Here is a 21945-nt window from a genome sequence, read left to right on the forward strand (position 1 = left end):
ACCCAGACACATTCATTTGGGGAAAGAGAGCTACTGTATGAGGAGACAGTAGCTTAGTCTGAAGGGCTCAAGTAACCAAGTCAGGGGGCACACCACATAATCTACGGAGTGCAAAGGGTGGTAAAAGAGAACATGAAACAATATGGACCCAAGAAGGAGTCACCAGAACCACCCTATAAATGCACATCCGACAATAGATCAGTATAAAAAATATAAAGTTTATTAGACACACCAACAGACACATTAAAAAATTGTATACAATTAGAACAAAGTGCGGTATGCAATAATATATAACCAGCACATACAGGTCCACTGAGTTGCCCCACCATAGGCCAAAATATTATACACCAGCATATAAATCCAATGTAGAGTATAAAGCAAATGTATAAAGTGCATTTATAGGGTGGTTCTGGTGACTCCTTCTTGGGTCCATATTGTTTCATTAGTCTGAAGGGCTGTGGACAGAGTGAGAGAAACACTGCCCAAAGAGAAGAGGGTGCTGAGCTGAGAGACAATGAGTTAATGTGCCAGCTATACAGAGTGACACAGAGATGACTGACTAGAGAGAGAGATGTAAGGTACAAGCTGCAGCTCTGTGGAGTGAGTCATGAGGCACATTTGGATGGTAAAAGTGAGCCCAGTAGCAGTGCACAGCTGAGATTGGCTCGTGGTATGTGGCAAAGACTTGGGCCCAGTCATCGAAAAAGCGGCCTGACCCACTGTGCTCTACAAGCAAATGTACTTTGCTTCCAGAAAAAGCCCCCCTCATAAACTGGTGCTGTAAGCTTGAGTCTGCCAGGAGAGATTGCCAGTGTGGCTGAAGAAAACCAAGATACCTCTGCCTGAAAGTGTGGTCCAATCCTGTACCATGACATCTAGAACCCAAGATACTCCTGTCTGCAAATGTGTGTAACCAGAGTCAGGGAGCGAGTGTATTGACCAGATTGTGACCTGCTTTAGCTATGAGGAGGATCTTTAGTTGGAGTTGCACAGCTGGGAGCAGTAGATACCCTGAGATCTGTCCGGGTGGTTGCAGACCACTGTCTATGCTGTTGACCTTCCTGGATTGCTGACACTGGACTAAGTACAATAGCTGCACAATTGGTTCTGGACAACTTTCAGTCTATAGACAGTAACTTGGGTAGACCTCTTTTATTAAGAGAATATTTTTTTTCACAATATTCTGAGAGCCATAACCTTTTTTGTGTGTGAAGGCTTTCTTCTCTTGAAGAGTGTCTATTGTTTTCATTGCTTTTGCGGTACAGTTTTGATTGTTTAATAACATTTTATTCTACTTTTTTTAGGAGAAGGAAAAAAACTGCAAATCTGGAATTGTTTTACAGCATTCTTCATCATCAAAATTATACCAGTTGACTTTGAACTGACATGCTCCATGAACAAAAAGGGCCCCGTTCCTGCTTTGATCACCACTGATGCAGAAAAAAACACCTAATAATGTAAAGTGAGGATTAGAAATGAGCAAAGTTTTTTAAAATTTGATTCAGCAACTTCGTCGAAGTTCACCAAGAAATTCAATTTATGGGAGAGGCTTACCTGTGATGAGGGGGGAAGCGCTTCCCCTGACCTAGCTGGCTGTCTTGTGCCGGAAGCCTGGAGCGAGGGTAAGCCTAGTAGTGGGCAAAGATAGACAAGGAGAGCAGAGTAGTGACCAAAAGCTTTTAATTCCACTCAGAGAGCAAGACTACAAAACGCCTGGGAAATCTCTACATTCGGGTTCGGGATGTATCTTGTAAAGCAGGAAGAGCGCCAACGACCCATGCATTTGATCACGTGCGCCGGGACCCCGTTTTTTGATGTTGAGGACGCGGCCCCAATTCGGAGCGAGTGTCCTGTGATGGCCAGTGGGTTATGGCCGAGACCTGAGGCAGGACACGAACTGAATTGACGTCAGGGGCCCCCCACGCCAAGGAAGCAGCGGGCCATCTAGGGGGGCATCTTGCAACAGGGCTAACAATTGACGGAGGACCATGACCGGGCACCAATCGTTCCAATTGGCCTTCGTGAAAGGGAGCCAGAGGACAAAATGGTCATGGGCCCAGGACAACTGCCGCACCTGCAACCCCTGACGTTTAGGGGAGGTGCTGGGAAACTCACCTGGCCTGAGGAACCCGTAAAACCCGAGATACATGGCTGCTTTAATAATTAAACTAGGAGAGTGCCCAAAAGGATGTCTATCCAGCGCGGACGACAGTCTCCCAAACATCTCGCCGGAGACAGGCTTTCTACGGGCGGTAGGGGCATCCCCGCACCTCTGGATCCCCCTAAGGGCTGCCTTGACTGCCTGCACTGAAGAAATGGAACCTCCATTTGGATTATGAAGCATGGCGCAGTGCTGTATCCCCGCTAGGTACAGCCCGATGGTGTTAAATAACAGCCTGAGATTTGCGGTGACAGTGGGCTATGAACGCCAGGGTGTAGGAGACATCGTTCAAGCCACCTGCGGGTGGGACCTTGAAAAACTTTGGAAACCTTGACGCCGGCTTGGTAGTTTCCTGATGGTATGGAAAAACCTCTGAGCGTTTCAGGCAAATATATTGGATCCTGACCGGTTCAGGCAAATGCGAACAACCTGTGGGAAATAAGACCTGAGCGATTTCAGGGAAATACATGACCTGAGTGAATCAGGAAAATACATAGTAACATAGTACATAAGGCCGAAAAAGACATTTGTCCATCCAGTTCGGCCTGTCATCCTGCAAGTTGATCCAGAGGAAGGCAAAAAAACCCTGTGAGGTAGAAGCCAATTTTCCTCACTTTAGGGGAATAAAAATTCCTTCCCGACTCCAATCAGGCAATCAGAATAACTCCCTGGATCAACGATCTCTCTCTAGTAGCTATAGCCTGTAATATTAATACATACAACCTGGAAATACCGTCAACCCGAAAGAGACAGGAAAATACAAACCTGAGCGATTCAGGGAAATACATGACCTGAGTGATTTCAGGGAAAATACGTAAAACCTGAGTGACGCGGGTAAATACATAAAACCTGGGTGATTCAGGTAAATACATGAAACCTGAGCGATTCAGGGGAATACATAAAACCCGAGCAATTCAGGGAAATGAGACCTGGAAAACCCCCCCAAAAAATATATATATATTTCCCCTTTTTTTATTTTTATTTTTAAGCGGTGGCCGAGTGACCGGGCGAGAGCGGAAAGGAAACAGGAATGACCATGGTATAAAAAGGATCGCAACCTACCCGAATCCACAGACAGCGCTGCCAACTCTCTGGCGATACTGAAGACCTAGGAATGGAGGCTCGTGATGAATGAAGGAAGGCTCTGAGCTGCGGAGGTGCGTAAAGCCGCCACCCGGCTGGACCTTACCTGAAACCTGGCACCGTGGAATGACCGGACACGGAGACGCCCTGCGACACAATTGAGGATGGATCGAAATTCCGGTGGCCTGAGGCCCTGCTTACCTGAAATAAACTTGCATTGGTACGAGACCCGGAGAGAGGTGCGATCTGGTGGCACTGGAATGAAGCGACGGAGAACCAGGATGCAGCCTGGGCGTCATGGCCAACTGCTGGATGACCCTGAACTGCCAGAATCAGGGCCCGAATTCGCACTGCATGCAACAAGACCTGCGGGAAACAGAAATCCAGACATGCCGGACACGAACCGGGTAACCAGGAACCAGCCGGACCCTGCTGAGAAACCCCCGAGCGTTCCAGGCAGACGCATGGAACCTGAGCGATTCAGGCAAATACATTGAATCCTGAGCGGTTCAGGCAACATGGAATCCTGAGCGAATCAGGCGCTTACCTACACCTTTCGTGAAGATGATGGACCCTGGGTGCGTCGGGCATTACCCTGAACCTGGGTGGACCTGGCCACTACCTACCCACTGAGAGACCAGGGAAAATACAGACACCTGAGCGATTCAGGGGAATACATAACCAGACTGTTCCTGGAAAAATATGCAATAACTATATGTGACCGGAACGTAGTACGACTGCGAGAAGGCTTGTGTCGGTCTGAGTAACGTACCTGGGATTAGAGGCTACTACCTGTACTGATGTACTGGGTTACCTGACCTTGGTCCAAATGTCGTACAAGTGAACGGTCAGAACAAGGTCCTGAGAGGACAAATCCATAAAGTTCGGAAGGGAAAGAGAACATAACTGGGGAGGATGACAGGTCTGGGTGAACCAGGAGACAGAGGTAGTTGCGTGCCTGGGCGATCCAGGAGGCAGAGGTAGTTGCGTGCCTGGGCGATCCAGGAGGCAGAGGTAGGTATGAGCCTGGGCGAACCAGGAGGCAGAGGTAGGTATGAGCCTCGGCAAACCAGGAGACAGAGGTAGGTGCGTGCCTGGGCGATCCAGGAGGCAGAGGTAGGTATGAGCCTGGCGAACCAGGAGACAGACATAGGTGCGTGCCTGGGCGATCCAGGAGGCAGAGGTAGGTATGAGCCTAGCGAACCAAGAGACAGAGATAGGTGCGTGCCTGGGCGATCCAGGAGGCAGAGGTAGGTATGAGCCTGGACGAACCAGGAGACAGAGGTAGGTGCGTGCCTGGGCGATCCAGGAGGCAGAGGTAGGTATGAGCCTGGCGAACCAGTAGAGGAAACAGCATATAACGTGAAAGTACATACATATAACACATGGCACTGTCGCCACCATGGACTGGATGACTGTAGTGAGCATTGTGACCGCTGAATGAGTATGGCGTGTGATGATGACCTGGCCCACTCATAGTGAGACCCCCAGTTCCTTTGACCATCGTACTGGAACTAGCGCCCTTTTAGCACAGTAGGGACCCCGGGGCCCCTCCCTAAGTGAGGAAACGTGGATGACCTTGTCTTCCTCCTGCTTAGCGCTGCGTGGCACGGCGGGAGTGAGTATGAGATGGCTTGTGGTTGGGCCCTACTGAGGGATTTTTTATTTATTTTTTGCTGCTGTTTGTGGACGTGGCCGTTGTTGCCCAGGGGCTAGATACCCCTACTATGTATGGCCTGTTTTGACGGGGGTGCCAGGCTTGCCTGGGAAAAAATGTGCAGGGGGGGTGACCATGCGGACCAACAGACTGGGGGACAGGGACTGTGGCGGAACCCGCCTCGCCACTGGGCATTGGAGAGGCCTGGCTGCCCGCCTCCTACCTGCTGACTATGGCCCCTGGTGATTTGGTACGTTTGAATGCAATATTTGGGCATGTGGTATTTTATATTGCTGCTACTGGCCCTTTAATGGCCATCCGTGGACATGTCTGACTTTTAGGAACAATGCCCCTTTAAGACTGTGTAGCAGATTGCATTCAGGCTGTCTTAAATACTATGTATGTTATTATGTGTTCGGTTGAATTGTATATGTGTATGCCAGGGTTCAAGTTAGTCCATTACGTTTGATAATTGTATTTTGTGTTGGTTAATTACATCTCAGACAATGCTCATTGTGTTTTGTTTATTGCGTTACAGACAGAGGGAAGGGGATTTTGTGTACAATTGCTGGGAAGGTTTAAATACTGTAGATACATATGATTGGCTGTGGGTGGTACCTTGTTGGAAGAGGTGTATAAATCAATGCTTGTGTTAAAATAAAGGGAGTTCCTGTTTTAAACCTCAAGGTGAAGAGTCGTCTCATTCTTGGGGGAGGATTTATGGCATGCTGTCCCAGTTTGACTGCTAGGAGTGAAAACCTATTTGTATGGTTCCTATTCAACTGCCTACAGCCAGGGGCGTACATAGAAATCATTGGGCCCCATAGCAAGAATCTGAATTGGGCCCCCTAATTCCACCCACTACCCATCCCTGGCCCATCCCACCACCTGCCCTTTTTTGTTGTTGTTTTTTTCTGTTAAGGCGCTCACCGTACAGGTTCTTTTTTTTAATAGTGCAGACATTTTCGGCCGCGGCAATAGATAATATGATTTTTTTTTATTGTTTATATATTTTTATATGTAAAATTGGGGTGATTTAAATGTTTAATATATCAGTGTTTGTTTTGTTTGTTTTTTTCACTTTTTTTTTTTAACTATGAATCTATAATTTTTTTTTACTATTAATTGATCGTGGGACCTGAGGAGTTAAATTACTAGGGGGTGGTGCACTGTCCTGAGTCCTCTGAATAATAATGAGCCTTAGGCCTCTTGCACACTGCCGTGTTTCACGGCCGTATGCGGGCCGTGGAACCGCGGCCTGGATCCCTCCTGAGAGCAGGAGCGCACGGCGTCACTGGTTGCTATGACGCCGTGCGCTCCCTGCTGCCGCCGCCGCAATACAGTAATACACTGGTATGATCTATACCAGTGTATTACTGTACTGTGCCGGCAGCAGGGAGCGCACGGCGTCATAGCAACCAGTGACGCCGTGCGCTCCTGCTCTCAGGAGGGATCCAGGCCGCGGTTCCACGGCCCGCATACGGCCGTGAAACACGGCAGTGTGCAAGAGGCCTTATAGAATAGTGTTCCCCAACCCTGCAGAAACTCTGCTTTCTGCTGCCCTCTTCCCCCCACTAACCATCCCCCCATGACACAGTACTCCAAATTAGCAATTAAACTGCAGAGTTCATTGGGGGGGGGGGGGGGGGCTGGGGCACACTGTCCTCCTAAATCCTCTATATAATAACCCTTTTAGAACAGTGCCCCCCCAAACCTGCAGGAACTCTTCTTGCTGCTGCTGCTGCCCTTTTCCCACAATACCCATCCCTCACCACACCCTGTGAACTTTTTTAAACGTAGAGTCTGTCACTCACTGCTGTGAGTGTACAACTTACTTTGTCCTTGGTGGCAGATTTGCAGTGGCACGCAACAGGCAAGGGGCATGCCAGCGATGCTGGGGGCTGGTTGTAGTTGGGATGGGACTTGGGTCTCAGTGGCAGTATGAGGCAGGTAGTGGCAGCGGCAGCGCGTGACGTGAGAGCGGTAAGCACAAGCCTGCCGTCCTGCCCATCCAGCCGCCTGCACAGTTCTGCTCTGATCTGCTGCTGTCTTCTGAGCCTGCGACTCGCACACTGGCCAATCAGCAGCAGGAGCTTTGCACCGCTAAATGCTGATTGGCCAGTGCAGTGCGAGTGCCCAGAGCAGAATGAGCGGCATTGCGGTATGTCACTGGCTGGGTCGAGGGAGGGGGGAGGGGGCTGAGCAGAGGGGAAGCAGGGCCCGCCCAAGCTTTAGATAGGGATCGGGACGGAAGACTGGCAATGATTAATACAAAACTACAGACATGGGGCGGAGCCTTTCATGCACTCCGGGCCCCCCCTTGCCACGGGCCCCATAGCAGCTGCGTGCGCTGCCTATATTGGCGGTACGCCACTGCCTACAGCATTCATATGCTTGAAGAGGACTTATATGCTGCTTCGGTTCGGTGATGGTGGTGTCTGCCAGAGTGCTTGGAGACCTCAGGAAACGCTAGGAGCATCCAGCAACGGAGGTACTCAGTCGGGGTGCCAGGTGATCCGTTACATTGGTGGCAAGCAGTGGGATGGCGTCCTGGTGTGAGAGGAACAACACCCTGGAGACACAGGAATTATTATGGAGCGGCATAGAACCAGCGAGTCCCTGGACGACGCTCGAGGAAGAAAAGGAATGTAACCGGAGGTTACAGAACCTCTTGGCACCACTGGTCAAGCCAATAGGAGAGGCAACCAGGTTGGACTGCAGAGAGAGCGCCCGACAAGAGATGTGGGAAGAAACCCTAGAAGGTGTCCAGCGTTGGCGAGGTGAGCGTCTTCCCAGCAAGGAGCAGCGGTTACAAGCCAGAGTGGCCCTACGGATACCTATGCTGGGAGAACAGGCCCAGGAGGAATTGGTGAGGCAACTTAATTCACTGGCATGGAGGGAACTGGGTCTCGATGATGCATACCAAGCGCTACGTTGGTACGCGGTTCAGCGGGTTCCCGGAATGGCCAAATTTGACAAACCCGAGGGCAAGGATTATAATGGCCCTGGCTTATTATGGGGGGCCTTTGCAGAACCGGAATTTGGGAGTGCGGCAGAGTCACGGCTTTGGGACATTTTTGACTACAGAGAGGCCGTGCTGGATCTCCCTATGGCCGAAGACCTAAGGCCAGACCTCATTGAACTGGCTGTCCAGGAATGGGAACTGGAGCAGGATTACCAGCACCTGGTCAGCTCCAGTCAGTCACCCTATACCCTGCAAGAACCACCAGAGCAGTGGGAGATCAAACAGAATTATGTGGACTTTTATGATCAAGTGACACCACCTGTCTCTAACCTGATGGGGCTTATGGACTGTACACCATTGGGAGCGTTGAGTTTCGTTCCCCCTCCCCAACAACTAAGTCCGTCATCAGGAGACCTGCATTCGGTACCTCCTACTCCCCAACCAGCCCCAGAAATGAGGGACCTTATCGACTGGTCCTGGGAAGACCCACAGATGGCAGGTGGAGATGGGACTGCGGTCTCTCTACCGGCCCTACAGGGATGCTGGGCAGTTGGCCCAGATCTCCAACTCCAGCAGCAGTACCAGGAGGAGGAGGTAAGCAACCCCTCCCCTCCACAGCCAACTCCAAACCAGGTACTGGGGTCAGTAGAGGAGTCGTTAGCCCCCTCTGGCCCCCTCCCAGCAGAAGAGCTGGCATCTGGGCAGAGCGCCGCTGGCCTCTGCCCTACTTGTCCCCTTACTACCCAGCAGGACTGTCTTCCAGTCCCTCCAGCAGAAGAGCTGGCATCAGGGCAGAGAGCCGCTAGCCTCTGCTCCACCGACCCCCTTTTTACAGGGCTGGCTTGTACCCCCCTCGCCCCAGCAGAATTGCTGGCATCAGTGCAGAACACCGCTGGCCGCTGTTGCCCAAGTAGCCCCAGCGGTTTGCCTAGCACACCAAGGGGAGACAGCAAGCCCCACAACAGTGCAGATGGGACCGTAGTCTCTGTACCTGCACCACTGGAGATATGGACAGTCTGTCCTGGTCCACAACAACAGGACAATGTATTGGAAGGAGAGGCAGTCTGTTTTCCCCTACAACAAGGGAGGGTGTCGCAGAGAGAGGAGCCTGTTACCCCTTCCCCCCAGCAACAGCTTTGTTCAACCAGGGGAGAGGGCACCCTGGTTACCTTCCCCCCAAGCCATGGATCTACAACTGGGCACAAGTGGCAGAGGGCCATAGGGACAACTACACCCTTGGAGAAAGGCCGGCTGACTATCAGAGCCCCAGACCGCCTGGAGGTCTGGAGTCTGGATAGTCTCAATGGGAAAGGGGAGAAATGTGGCGGAACCCGCCTCGCCACTGGGCATTGGAGAGGCCTGGCTGCCCGCCTCCTACCTGCTGACTATGGCCCCTGGTGATTTGGTACGTTTGAATGCAATATTTGGGCATGTGGTATTTTATATTGCTGCTACTGGCCCTTTAATGGCCATCCGTGGACATGTCTGACTTTTAGGAACAATGCCCCTTTAAGACTGTGTAGCAGATTGCATTCAGGCTGTCTTAAATACTATGTATGTTATTATGTGTTCGGTTGAATTGTATATGTGTATGCCAGGGTTCAAGTTAGTCCATTACGTTTGATAATTGTATTTTGTGTTGGTTAATTACATCTCAGACAATGCTCATTGTGTTTTGTTTATTGCGTTACAGACAGAGGGAAGGGGATTTTGTGTACAATTGCTGGGAAGGTTTAAATACTGTAGATACATATGATTGGCTGTGGGTGGTACCTTGTTGGAAGAGGTGTATAAATCAATGCTTGTGTTAAAATAAAGGGAGTTCCTGTTTTAAACCTCAAGGTGAAGAGTCGTCTCATTCTTGGGGGAGGATTTATGGCATGCTGTCCCAGTTTGACTGCTAGGAGTGAAAACCTATTTGTATGGTTCCTATTCAACTGCCTACAGCATTCATATGCTTGAAGAGGACTTATATGCTGCTTCGGTTCGGTGATGGTGGTGTCTGCCAGAGTGCTTGGAGACCTCAGGAAACGCTAGGAGCATCCAGCAACGGAGGTACTCAGTCGGGGTGCCAGGTGATCCGTTACAGGGACCACCCGTCCTAAGTAGTACGTAGGGCGGGAGACCTGGTTGTGGGGCCAGAATTGAGGTGTGGGTTTCGAGAGGGGGAGGGACCCAGTGGGGACAGGATTAACCCAGCTGGAGTCACCGCACTGGAGCCGCCACGTCGCATGACTCCGCCGGACCTGAATGAAGATTCCGGCGTGCGTTCCACCCTGGAATGCACGCCGAGCACGCGACCCGGAGCTCATGCCTGGTGGCAGATTTCCGGTGTGCGCTTCACGCTGGGACGCACGTCGGGCTGCAGCGGAGCCCTAAGTAAGGAGGGGACGGGGGAGGCCGTGTGGAGGGGGGACCCGCGGGCCGGACCCTGCCCCCCCCCCTGCTGCCTCGGGAGGGAGTTGGATGGGTAAAAGGAGACAAACAAAAACAAACAAACAACAAAAAAACAACAACCTGGGGCAGGAAGGTGTATAGGCATGCGTTCCACGCTGGAACGCACGCCGACTCAGGGAGCCGAAAGTATTGCACAGAATTTACCTCTCCTGAAGACGTGAACGGCAGTGTATGTAACGAAAACAAAGCAGATGAAAGCAACTCACGACGTGCACGGATGCAGTACCAGAGCAGGCGACTCCCTATCCAGGTATGAACAGAAGCGCCCTGAGGAGCTGGGGGCTGGAGCTTAAGAAGGTAAGATGCCCCTCCCACAAATTCAGGCTGACTTTTCAGCCTTCCACTTGTTGCATGCTGCAGGCAGGTTGCATCCATGCTGCGGTGAAGAGCTGCGCAGGCAATTAGCCCGCAGCTGCCTTTCATTAAATAATGAAGACCGCACTGTATAGTCCTTCTTCATTGTTAATGCCCGTGTGCAGTGGCGTACCTACCATATAAGCAGACCACGCAGCTGCTATAGGGCCAGTGAGGAAGAGGGGCCTGCAGTGGAGGAGAGGCCCAGGTTCCTAATTGCTCCTGTCTTTCTATCTAAAACTAAATGACCTTTGATGATGTCATCACAGGTCCTGTAAGTGAAACTGCACAGTGTAAAGTGTAGTTACCAGGTTAAAACAGTGCATCTGTCAGGACCTGTGATGACATCATCTTCAACACCACAGGTCCTGCAGAATCTAGCAAAGGAACTGCACCAAAAATGGTGTAGTTCCTAGGTTTGAAAGGTACATCTGCCAGGACCTGTGATGACATCATCACAGGTCCTTCAACCCCTAACAGCAAGTATTAGAAGTTTAGACTCAGCTCTGCATTGATCCATACAGACTGGAATGGAGTGGTAAGAGGAGGTCCTCCACTTCTCGTAATTTACCCCCCCCCCCCATGTTCTGAATGTACTTATTGCTCACTTATTTATAATACTTCAGACTGTTACAGTGACCACTACCTCATGTAACTCACACACAGTGACCATAATGTATAACTGACCAGTACAGACATACATTATTATACTTTGTATGTGTCAAAACAATACACTGCTCTCTCTCTCTCTATATATATATATATACATACACACACTGCATATATTACACATTATTATAGATGCAATATGTACAGATATATAGTATATACAGCAGTGTACTGATATGTGAGGTACGAGGTATAATAGATGCAGTGTGTACAATCACTAGTAACACTGGTAACAGGAGTCGTCCCAGAAGATTGGAAAATAGGTTGTAGCCAATGGAATATATTCAGACCAAGGTCTTGTTACCAGTGGGGTACCTTAGGGATCTGCTCTGGGACCCATATTGTCTAATATCTTTATCAGCGAAATTGCAGAAGGCGTCAATGGTAAGGTGTGTCTTTTTGCTGATGACACAAAGATTTGTAACAGGGTTGATGTTCCTGGAGGGATACACTAAATGGAAAAGGACTTAGGAAAACTAGAGGAATGGTCAAAAATCTAGCAACTAAAACGTAATGTTGAAAAGTGCAAGATAATGCACCTGGGGCGTAAAAACCCAATAGCAGAATATAAAATTGCATGATTTTGCTATTCCATGATGTAAAGTCATGATTTTATAAAAGACAAGGAGGCGAGTATTGCTTAACCCTTTCTTTACTGTCCACCAATAGCAGCAAAGAATACAACAGTAGAAAAAAAAAATGAAAACCATGGTGATAGACCACTCCCCTCCCCAATCCCCATATAATAGGCAGCACCACCTCATACACTTCCTATTTCTTAGGAGAGGCAACCTTTAACCATCAACGACCAGTCCCGAACACTAAAGAATCAACTATCCCGACATCCAGCTGGCTAGCTATCGGGAACCATCTGTGAACTGGAACTAAACCATCAACAATCTGGAGTACTTCTCAGCCGTATCCATAGACTCCAACCGACTAGATGAAGTCCTGGACGAAGTGAGGGTCCTTAAGTGGCACTCACAGTGTATAATCAGCCTGTGAAGACATAAAATAGGAGCACCCACGTTAAAGCTGTACCAGAGACATTGTGCCTGCCAAGACGTAAAGTTTTTTTTAAATTACTGGAGCATTAGGGCAGAACGAGGCAGACAACGAACCAACAGAAAATGATGCAATGTAAGCATATATAAGGCCAAGTAAGAAGGTAACAACAATACTTACCCACCTGAGATGCATGATAAGCGATGGGCGGGAATTGGTAGAACCTAAAAGGGGTGGGACAATACTCGCCTCCGTTTCTTTTATAAAATCATGACTTTACGTCATGGAATAGCAAAATCATGCAATTTTATATCAAGACACGCAGGCTCCTATTGCAAGTTTAAAGTCGGTCGATGACGGAAGAGAAAACATGTGGCTGAGGTCAAAAGTAAAATTCCCTGAAAGTGGATTCGCAGGACCAGTCCGCCATCCTCATCAAGTCTTCCAGGCGTGCACCTGAAGTCATATTAGAAGTGACTGACGCACCACAGGCGGAGTGAGCGCCAACAATGGAAGTATCCACTCCGGCTAGCGACAACACCCACTTCACCCAATGGGTCAATGTATGCTGGATGCCAGAGCGAAGGGTTGGCGAAACGAAAGAAAGAGCTACGGGAATGAGACCAAACGATGAGCCGACATCCGAAGTTCGTATTCTCCCAAACAGGCCACCGGGCACGGTAACAGGGAAGACGGAAAACTGGGATATGAGACCGAACGTATCTTCGTTTTAGTGCGTCTAGAGATGTTAAAGGTCACCCCCTCCAAGACCCGTTTGTAGGAAATGAGGCAGAACAGGGAGACCAATTTTGCCGTCAGTTGACGAAGCGTGAGGTCAGAATTAGGAGGCCAGGAAGAAAAAAGTGATAAAACGCAGGAAACATCCCAAGTAGCCAAGTATCGGGGTCTGGGGGGATGAGCAAGGTGCGAGGCCCGAAGCAAGTGGCACACCACAGAGCGTTGGCCTGCTGGCCGGCCATTGAAACTCTGGTGGGCTAAAGATATAGCTGATCTGAATAGATTAATCATGCGATAAGCCCTACCGACCTCGAAAAGTGAAGTGAGGAATTGGAGTATCTCGTCACAGGAGCCGAAACGGGATCCACGTTCGGAGCCAAGCACCAGCGAGACCAAGCTCTCATAGGCTCTATGGGTGCCGGGAGACCACGCGTCCACCAAGAGGCGTCGAGTAGAGTCCGAAACTCCTCGGATTTCCCAGGGGTCCCTGAAATCTTCCATGCAAGAATCCGCAATGACCCGTCTAAAAGGAAGGGATGTTGCTGGCCTAATGGACCCGACAGAAGGCCCCGGTGGGTTGGTAGGAGTCTGGGTACGTCTACCGCTAGTTCCAGAATGGGGTCAGTAGGATCAAGTCGGCCATCTGGCTACGTACTTGGAGTAGCACCCGAGGGATCATGGCAAAAGGAGGGAAGGCGTAAAGGAGCGAGTCGGTCCAATCTTGCAAAAAAGCATCCACCTCTTCCGCTGCTTGATCTGGGCACCAGCTGAAGATTCAAGGTAATTGGGCATTGAGCCAGGAGGCAAAGAGGTCGATGGCAAAGGGTCCCCAAAGGAACGAAATTGCAGAAAATACTTCCACATCCAATCTCCAATCGCTGCTGTCTGATAGATAGCATGAGCTCCAATCTGTGTGGGTGTTGTGGAGACCGGGAAGATATTCCGCGTGAATTAACAGATTCCTGGCTAGACAATAAGTCCAGAAGTCCTTCGCTAAGTGGGCCAGCATCGCCGAACGTGTGCCGTCCATATGGTTGACGTAGCGGACTGCTGAGATGTCCCCCAGTGGTTACTTCGTTGCAGTGGGCCCCCCAGCCAAGGAGACTTGCGTCGGAATCCACCGTGAATTCCGGTTGAGACCCGAAGATGGCTTTGCCATTCCAAGCAGACAGATTGTGGATCCACCAGATCAGCTCGTCTCGAGCTTCCAAGTTCAGGGAGACCGTGTCTGCGTAAGATGCCCCTTTGTAAAGATGCGCGGTCTTGAGACGTTGGAGGGCCCGGTAATGAGGGGGGCTGGGAGCACAGCCTGGATGGATGATACCCTAACTAAGAAAATTGCCCCAAAAATTAAAAAATGCCTCTCAGACTATGGAGACACTAAAACTGATTTTTTTTTTGTTTCAAAAATGCTGTTATTGTGTAAAACTTAAGTATATATAAAAAAAAGTGTACATATTAGGTATCGCCACATCCATAACAACCTGCTCTATAAAAATTTCACATGACCTAATGCCTTTAGGTGAACACAGAAAAAAAAAAAGGGTAAAAAAAGCCATTTTTTGTCACCTTACATCACAAAAAGTGTAACAGCAAGCGGTCAAAAAGTCATATGCACCCCAAAATAGTGCCAATCAAACCGTCATCCCATCCCGCAAAAATGATACCCTTCCTAAGACAATCGCCCATAAACGGGAAAAAACTATGGCTCTCAGACTATGGAGACACTAAAACATGATTTTTTTTGTTTCAAAAATGATATCATTGTGTAAAACTTACATAAATAAAGAGAAGTTGACATTTTAGGTATCACCACGTCTGTAAAAACCTGCTCTATAAAAATGTCACATGACTAGTGATGAGCGAGCATGCTTGGCCAAATACCTGCACCATGCTCGAGTCTCCTCCCCGCACATTTGGTGCCTGCTAAGCAGCCAATAAACATGCAGGTAAGTATTGCCATCACTGTAATGCCAGTAGCCATGTTTTCTACTGGAATTACAGTAATTGGCTGGCCGAAACGCATCATCGGGTGCTATATAGCACCCGATCACGCGGGTTCGGCTCATTGCGAGTCAGGGAGAGGTGCTGTTAGGAAGGGACAGAGAGTGTAGGGAGAATTTGATTGCAAATTACTCATTTTAAAGATGTTTCAAAGACCCAAAAGTCCTTTTAAGGACTATTGTGTGTGTTGGCAGCAATTTGAAAGTGCAAAGTTGCCCTTTATTTTATTTTTTATAATTTACTTATATATCCCAGAATCTGACCACATTTTTGCCGTCTGCGGTTTAATCCGTTAATCTCAGTGCTCTGCATTTGAACACCGTCTGTGGTTTTCAGGGCCATATATTGGGAAAAAGTGAAAAAAATCTAAGAATTTGACCACATTTTTGATGTCTACAGTTTAATGCATTAATTGTGTGATCTGCATTTCAAAGCATTTGCTGGTTGTCAGGGCCATATCCAGGCCAAAAATGTAAATACAGAAAAAAGTATTTTGTCCCAGAATCTGAACACATTTTGGCTGTCTATGGTGTAATGCGTTAATTGTGTGATCTGCATTTCAAAGCATTTGCTGGTTGTCAGGGCCTTATGTAGGCCAAAAATAAAATACAGAAATCATTATTTTTTCTATAATCTTAACACATTTTTGCTGTCTAGGGTGTAATCCCTGGATTAAGTAATCTGCAATTCAATACCTTTTGTGGTTGTCAGTTCCAGATTTTGACAAAAAATATAAAATACAGAAAACCATTTTTTTCCCCATAATATATCCACAATTTTTATGTCAACGTTGTCTGCCGTTAATTGTCACATCTGCACTGCAATACCTTTTGTGTTTGTATGGTGCAAATATTTTAAAAAATTTATAAAAGCTAACAAAGGCTTTTCAAAGACCCTAAAGTCCTTTTAAGGACTACTGTGTGTGTTTGACAGCAGCAAGATATTTTTATTTAATACCTATTACTGACATATACTGTGTACATCATCCACAGACTGTATTTTATTGCGTAAATTCAAATAATCAGCTCCACATTTATTGTCTATAGTGTGTGCGTTTAATACACATCCGTGACATATACAGTACTCCATCCGAAAAGGGTTTCTTTAGGTATAATTCAACAATTATGGGCCTAATCTAGTGTCCATAGTGTGTTGTTTGTTGTTTTCTGTGACATATACAGTATGCCATCTGAAACGGGTTTCTTTAGGTCAAAGTTTACAAATCTGGGCTTAATGTTATAGTTCATAGTGTTTGTCTTTCTGTGACCAATACTGTACTACATCAGAAAACAGGGTCTGCAGCGCTACTTTAAATAATTTGTGCCACATCTACTGGGTGTGCGATTGATCCATATCAATGACATATACTGTGCTTTATCCATACACGGTGTATATATAGCTATTTTTCTTTATTTGCACATACACTTACAAATTCTATGCTACTGTACGTGTGACTTACTTTGAAGCTTATGTAACATTTGATATTATGAAGGCGGCATGTACGGGCCGTGTAAGTGGCCGTGTTGATGATGGTGCACGCAAAGGCCCAGGTCCTGTGCGCAATGAAACTGAGTAAAATAATGTAGCAGAGGGCCTACAGGTGCTCTAACACTCAAAAACATTATTTGAAATGGCCTTCCGGTAACTAACCTTAAAAAATATTATTTTCTAGTCCCTTCCAGTCAGCTGACCCTCTAAAACATTATATGTGAGGGCCTTATGGTTGAGCTCACCCTTTAAAACATTAGATGTGAGGGCCTGCAAGTGAGCTGACCCTACAAATCCTTATATGTGAGGGCCTGCAAGTGAGCTGACCCTAAAAAATAATTATATGTGAGGGCCTGCAGGTGAGCTGACCTAAAACATTATATGTGAGGGCCTGCAGGTGAGCTGACGCTACCAAACATATGTGAGGGCCTGCAGGTGAGCTGACCCTACCAATCATATGTGAGGGCCTGCAGGTGAGCTGACCCTACAAATCATTATGAGCAAGGGCTGCCTAAAACGTATGTTGATATGATAGATGATGAGAAGAAGGACGAGAAAAGGAAGATTGAACCATATAACCTTTTTTGTGGTGGCAGAGGTGCATGTGAATACAGTGTATTCAGTACATTAAAAACACCACATTTAAATTGCCTTTATGTTCAGCAACTTTCATCTGGTGGAGTAGAGAAGTCAGGGGAAATCCAGGCCTTGTTCATTTTTATAAGAGTCGACCTGTCAGCATTTTAAGTTGACAGACGGATGCGCTTATCAGTTATTATGCCCCCAGCAGCAACAAATACCAGCTCTGACAAAACGCTGGCGGCAGAGCAGGCCAGCACCTCTGAGGTGTAGAGTGCCAGTTTGTGTCATGTGTCCAGTTTGGACACCTAATACTGCTATGTTTTTCCCATAATCTACCCTGCTTGGTTGCAAAGGAACTACGTACTCTGCCGCCAGCGTTGTCAGGTTAAAATTTTTACGCAATTACATCTTGTTCTATTATTATTATTGTTTTTGTTTGTAGTATTGTTGTTATGTATTGCATTGTTTTTGTGGTTTATGGTTGAAAAAATTATTGTTTTTATGGTTTAGGGTTTAAAAATATGTTATGGTTATTTGGTTATTTTGAAGTTAGTTAACAGGACATCCCACTGGTTTACCTCCACTCTCGTGTGTTATGTTTTTATTTATATTAATGTATAAGTTTGGAATGTTTGTTGGGCGTGGGACATATAAGCTTTATGATTGCCATGTGTGTAAGCTTGCCGAGCTGAAAAGCTGCCAACAAGTTACGGCCATTATCAGACACATAAAACAACCATGCCTGGTTGTAGGTTGAGTGGCGAGAGCCACAGCTCAGTCTGGTCCCTTATACCCTGTCACAGCTCTGCGGCGGTGTGCTGTTTTTCACCTAAGCAAAATAATTTTAGCGCGGCCTGTTGCCGCCTCCCCACTGCCGTGCTACACTTCTTACAGCTACTGACTGATGGCTGACTGGGGCTGAAAGATGATAATTCTGAGGTCGAAATGAAGTAGGAGAAGGGGGGTTTGCTTAAACTAATGTAGGTGGTGGTGAAAATCCTGATGGGAAGTGGGCCCGCAATCCTTGATGTTGGTAGCACCTGTGCAATCCCAGGGTACGACTTGCACCCGGCCCCCACAAGGTTCACCCAGTGTGCCGCCACGGACATGTAGCGTCCCTGGCCTAAAGCACTTGTCCATGTGTCAGTTGTTAAGTGGACATTCATAATAACTGCGTTGGTCAGGGCACGGGTGATGTTGCAGGAGACAACTGATGGTGTAATTCGGGGCTGGCAAACCCAGATAAATAGTGGCGGCTGGGAACAATGGAAGGCCGCCTCCATGAGGCTGAGGAAAGCCTCAGTGTCCACAGGCCTAAATGGCAACATTTCCTGGGCCACCTATTTTAAAAGGTGTGCATTAAGTGCTATGGCCTGTGGGTGGGTGGCTGGGTATTTGCGCTTTGGTTCAAAGGCCTGGGTTAAGGAGAACTGTACGCGGGCCTATTTGGTGTTGCCCGCCATCTCCCTTTTGCCATCCCACAGCCTCTTCCAGCCTGTTGCGGTGCTGTGGATCCCTCCCCCTCTATACTGCTGCCCTAGCTTGGCTTGCCACCTACCCAGGTTGGCTCAGTGATGTCATCGTCCAGCAACCCCTCTTCCACTTCCTCACTCGGGTCATCCTCCTGACTTGTGTTGTTGACCAAACAAGACCCTCACTTATTGACAACTGTGTCATACACGCATCATCCACCTCATTAACCCCTTAGGGACCCATGACGTACCGGTACGGCATGGATCCCGAGTCCTTAAGGACCCATGACGTACCGGTACGTCATGAGTTTAAAATGATATTGCGGCGCTGCTGGGGTTAATCAGCACAGGATGCCGGCTGAAATCATTCAGCCGGCATCCTGTCACAACACCGGGGGGTCATATGACCTCCCCGCATCGGCGATCGCAGAAAACCACAGGTCAATTCAGACCTGCGGTTTGTTGCGCTTTTGGTCGATTCTGATCCCCGCGGTCCCTGACCGCTGGGATCAAACTTCAAAATGCCGCATATAACATTTTTTCCACCCCCCCCCCCTGCACCCCTGGATGGTTTTATAGCGGCGGGTGGTGCAGGGGGGGTGTTGCGGGCGGTGCGGGAGGCCCCTCCCCCTTATCCACGATCAATTATCCCTCCACACCTTATTTGGATGCAATCAGATATACTACCATCTGACACACGGCTGACAACCACTGAGTAGCAATCGCCATAACATTATTTATACACACTAACGAACACACCTTTTAATCCATATCAGTCCACACCCCCCCAATATACACGTATCTAATTGAACACTACCTCATGTTTAGACCGTGCGTGTGTCTTCTAGTATTTTTCTATACGTATATTTATTTTTATTTTCATCTTTATATAGATTCCATATTTTATCTATTTTATATATAATCTTAGACTCTAATTTTGGAAGTGCAAATTACATCGCACTCCTATTCTATTGCCATCTTACTGTCTCAAGCTATCCATTACAACTATGTGACAAATATTATATATATATATATATCCATGAAGATACGATACCTATCCCAATTCTACCCCTAAGGATCCAGGACACATTTTACCCAATACCAAAGAAAAAAAGAGAAAAAAAATCCTTGACCACACCCACAACCACTAATTGGATGCAATTAGACCCCTATAAATTCTCAAAAAGGAATAGGCGACTCATTTCCACTGAAGAAGGAGCAGCACGCTCCGAAACGCGTATGGGGTATTGAGTCAGCCTATTCAAACTAGCTAGCACCAAGGAAAAGGATCCTATAACCTAACAGAAGCTCCGGAGCTATTTTTCTCCCCCTCCTGTTCAAACCGCAGCATTTTCCCGCCACCCACTCCCACGTGGCAAGCCGACACCAATTCAAACGGGAAACTCTGCTTCAAACGCATGTGACGTTGCCGGAAGTGAAGACTGCACGGCCGGAATACTCAGCGGGCGGGTAACTGACATGTGCACGCCGCTCTGCAGGAAGGAGCCGCTTAATATCCCATCAGCGACCAACAGGAGGGTAACGTACCTGCTTACACAGCAGTAGTTCTTTCATATATACAGCTCATGACATCGGACCTGTAAAGAAACTCTGGCCACAAGGAGACACTTATCTTATTAGTCCACCAGATGTCTTTTCCTCCAACAGGTCTTGAATACAATTGACATTTCAGGACATTGTCTATTACTAACAGGATTTGTACATTCATTCCCTCCACTGGATATTGCATCATAAGATTGGACTTTTCCCTCCACAGACTCTTCTCCAACAGGTGTTAAATACCTCTCCTTTATCATTGGGATTTTTATTTTTATTTTTCCCACAGAATTTTTCTCCAACAGGATTTTTTATGAATGGACATTTAAACTACCATTTTATTAGTATGGTTATTTTATATTTTATATTGTATACAAGTGTGGATACTTACAGATATATATATATTTACTAGCGATCTGCTTTATGAAATTGTTCACATCTATTGGCGACACACTTTATGATACTATTTTTATTCAGGCATACCTAGCCATTGTTTTTTAGGCACATTCAGCCATTCTTTAATAAATAATCTTTGAATCTACCTATCCTCCATACATCACCTATGTTTTGAGTGCCATCCCTCTACTTTCACTTACTCCTCCTCCATTACAAGCGTTGGTTACGCTTTGTTTGGATTGAGCACCTTATTCCACCCCTTTGAGTTATAGTGAGCCGCCTCATACCTATATTTCATAATTAGCCTATGTCAAAACTGATGAAAGGTCTTCTTAACCTCCTCTGGACCGCTTAACGCACAGATGCGTCCTGGAGGCGGTCGATTCATTCCTCCTGGAGGCATCCGTGCGTCATCTCGCGAGATGCGAGATTTCGGTCTGAGCCGGCCCGCGCATGCACATCGCGGGCCGGCAAAAGTTCAAGCACTATTATAAGCAGAGGAGCAGGCATCACAGTGAGTAGCACCAAACATTACACCTTAGCCCCAGAACACCCCCCAGCACCCCAATTAACCCCTTGATCACCCCTTCTTGCCCCTGTCAATCACTAGTGAAAGGGAAAAAAGTGATCAGTGTAAACTGTCACTTTTTTTTTTCACTGGTATTGACTGTTAGGTTTTAGGGATAGTTTAGGCCCCTTGGTTAGGTAGTTTAGCGATCGGTTAGCACCCAGCCCACCGCACCGCAGTCACTTATTCGCTGATTAGCGTATCGCTAATCAGCTTTTGTACTTTTATAGTATCTGTAAGTGATCAAAACTGATCACAGTCAGATCTATAATAGCATTAGTGTCACCTTAGTTCGCCCTCCACCCAAAACGCAGTGTTTGCCTGATCAGGCCTGATCGGTCGCCCACACGTGCGTTCACCCACGCCTGCCCCGCCGCAGTGACAAAAAAATATTTTTTTTTGATCACTGCACAATCACTTTACAAGCGCTGCGGCGATAAAAAAAAATCAGTTTTGATATTTTTTATCAACCGCAGCGGCCTCCGGTACTTCGCTAGCCTCCCCTTTGTAAGACAGGTTTGCTTTTTTTTCTTGGGTAGTTTCAGGGAATACCCCTAAATTTAGTTGCCCAAATGTCAAACAGGGGGTATTCTTCTGAAGAGACCTACAGGCTTCTGACCCAGTCGGATGAGGAATGGGAACCCTGATCTGATGAATCTAGCGGGTCAGAATATGAACCTGTAGAAAGCAGTGGCAGTCTGACTCAAAGTTCGGACGAGGAGGTTGAGGTCCCTGATAGCACCAGGTGTACCCGGCCCCGTGTCGCTAGACCACAGGTTGCGCAGGATC

Source organism: Bufo gargarizans, chromosome 4, assembly GCF_014858855.1.
Source record: "Bufo gargarizans isolate SCDJY-AF-19 chromosome 4, ASM1485885v1, whole genome shotgun sequence".
Lineage (NCBI taxonomy): Eukaryota > Metazoa > Chordata > Amphibia > Anura > Bufonidae > Bufo > Bufo gargarizans.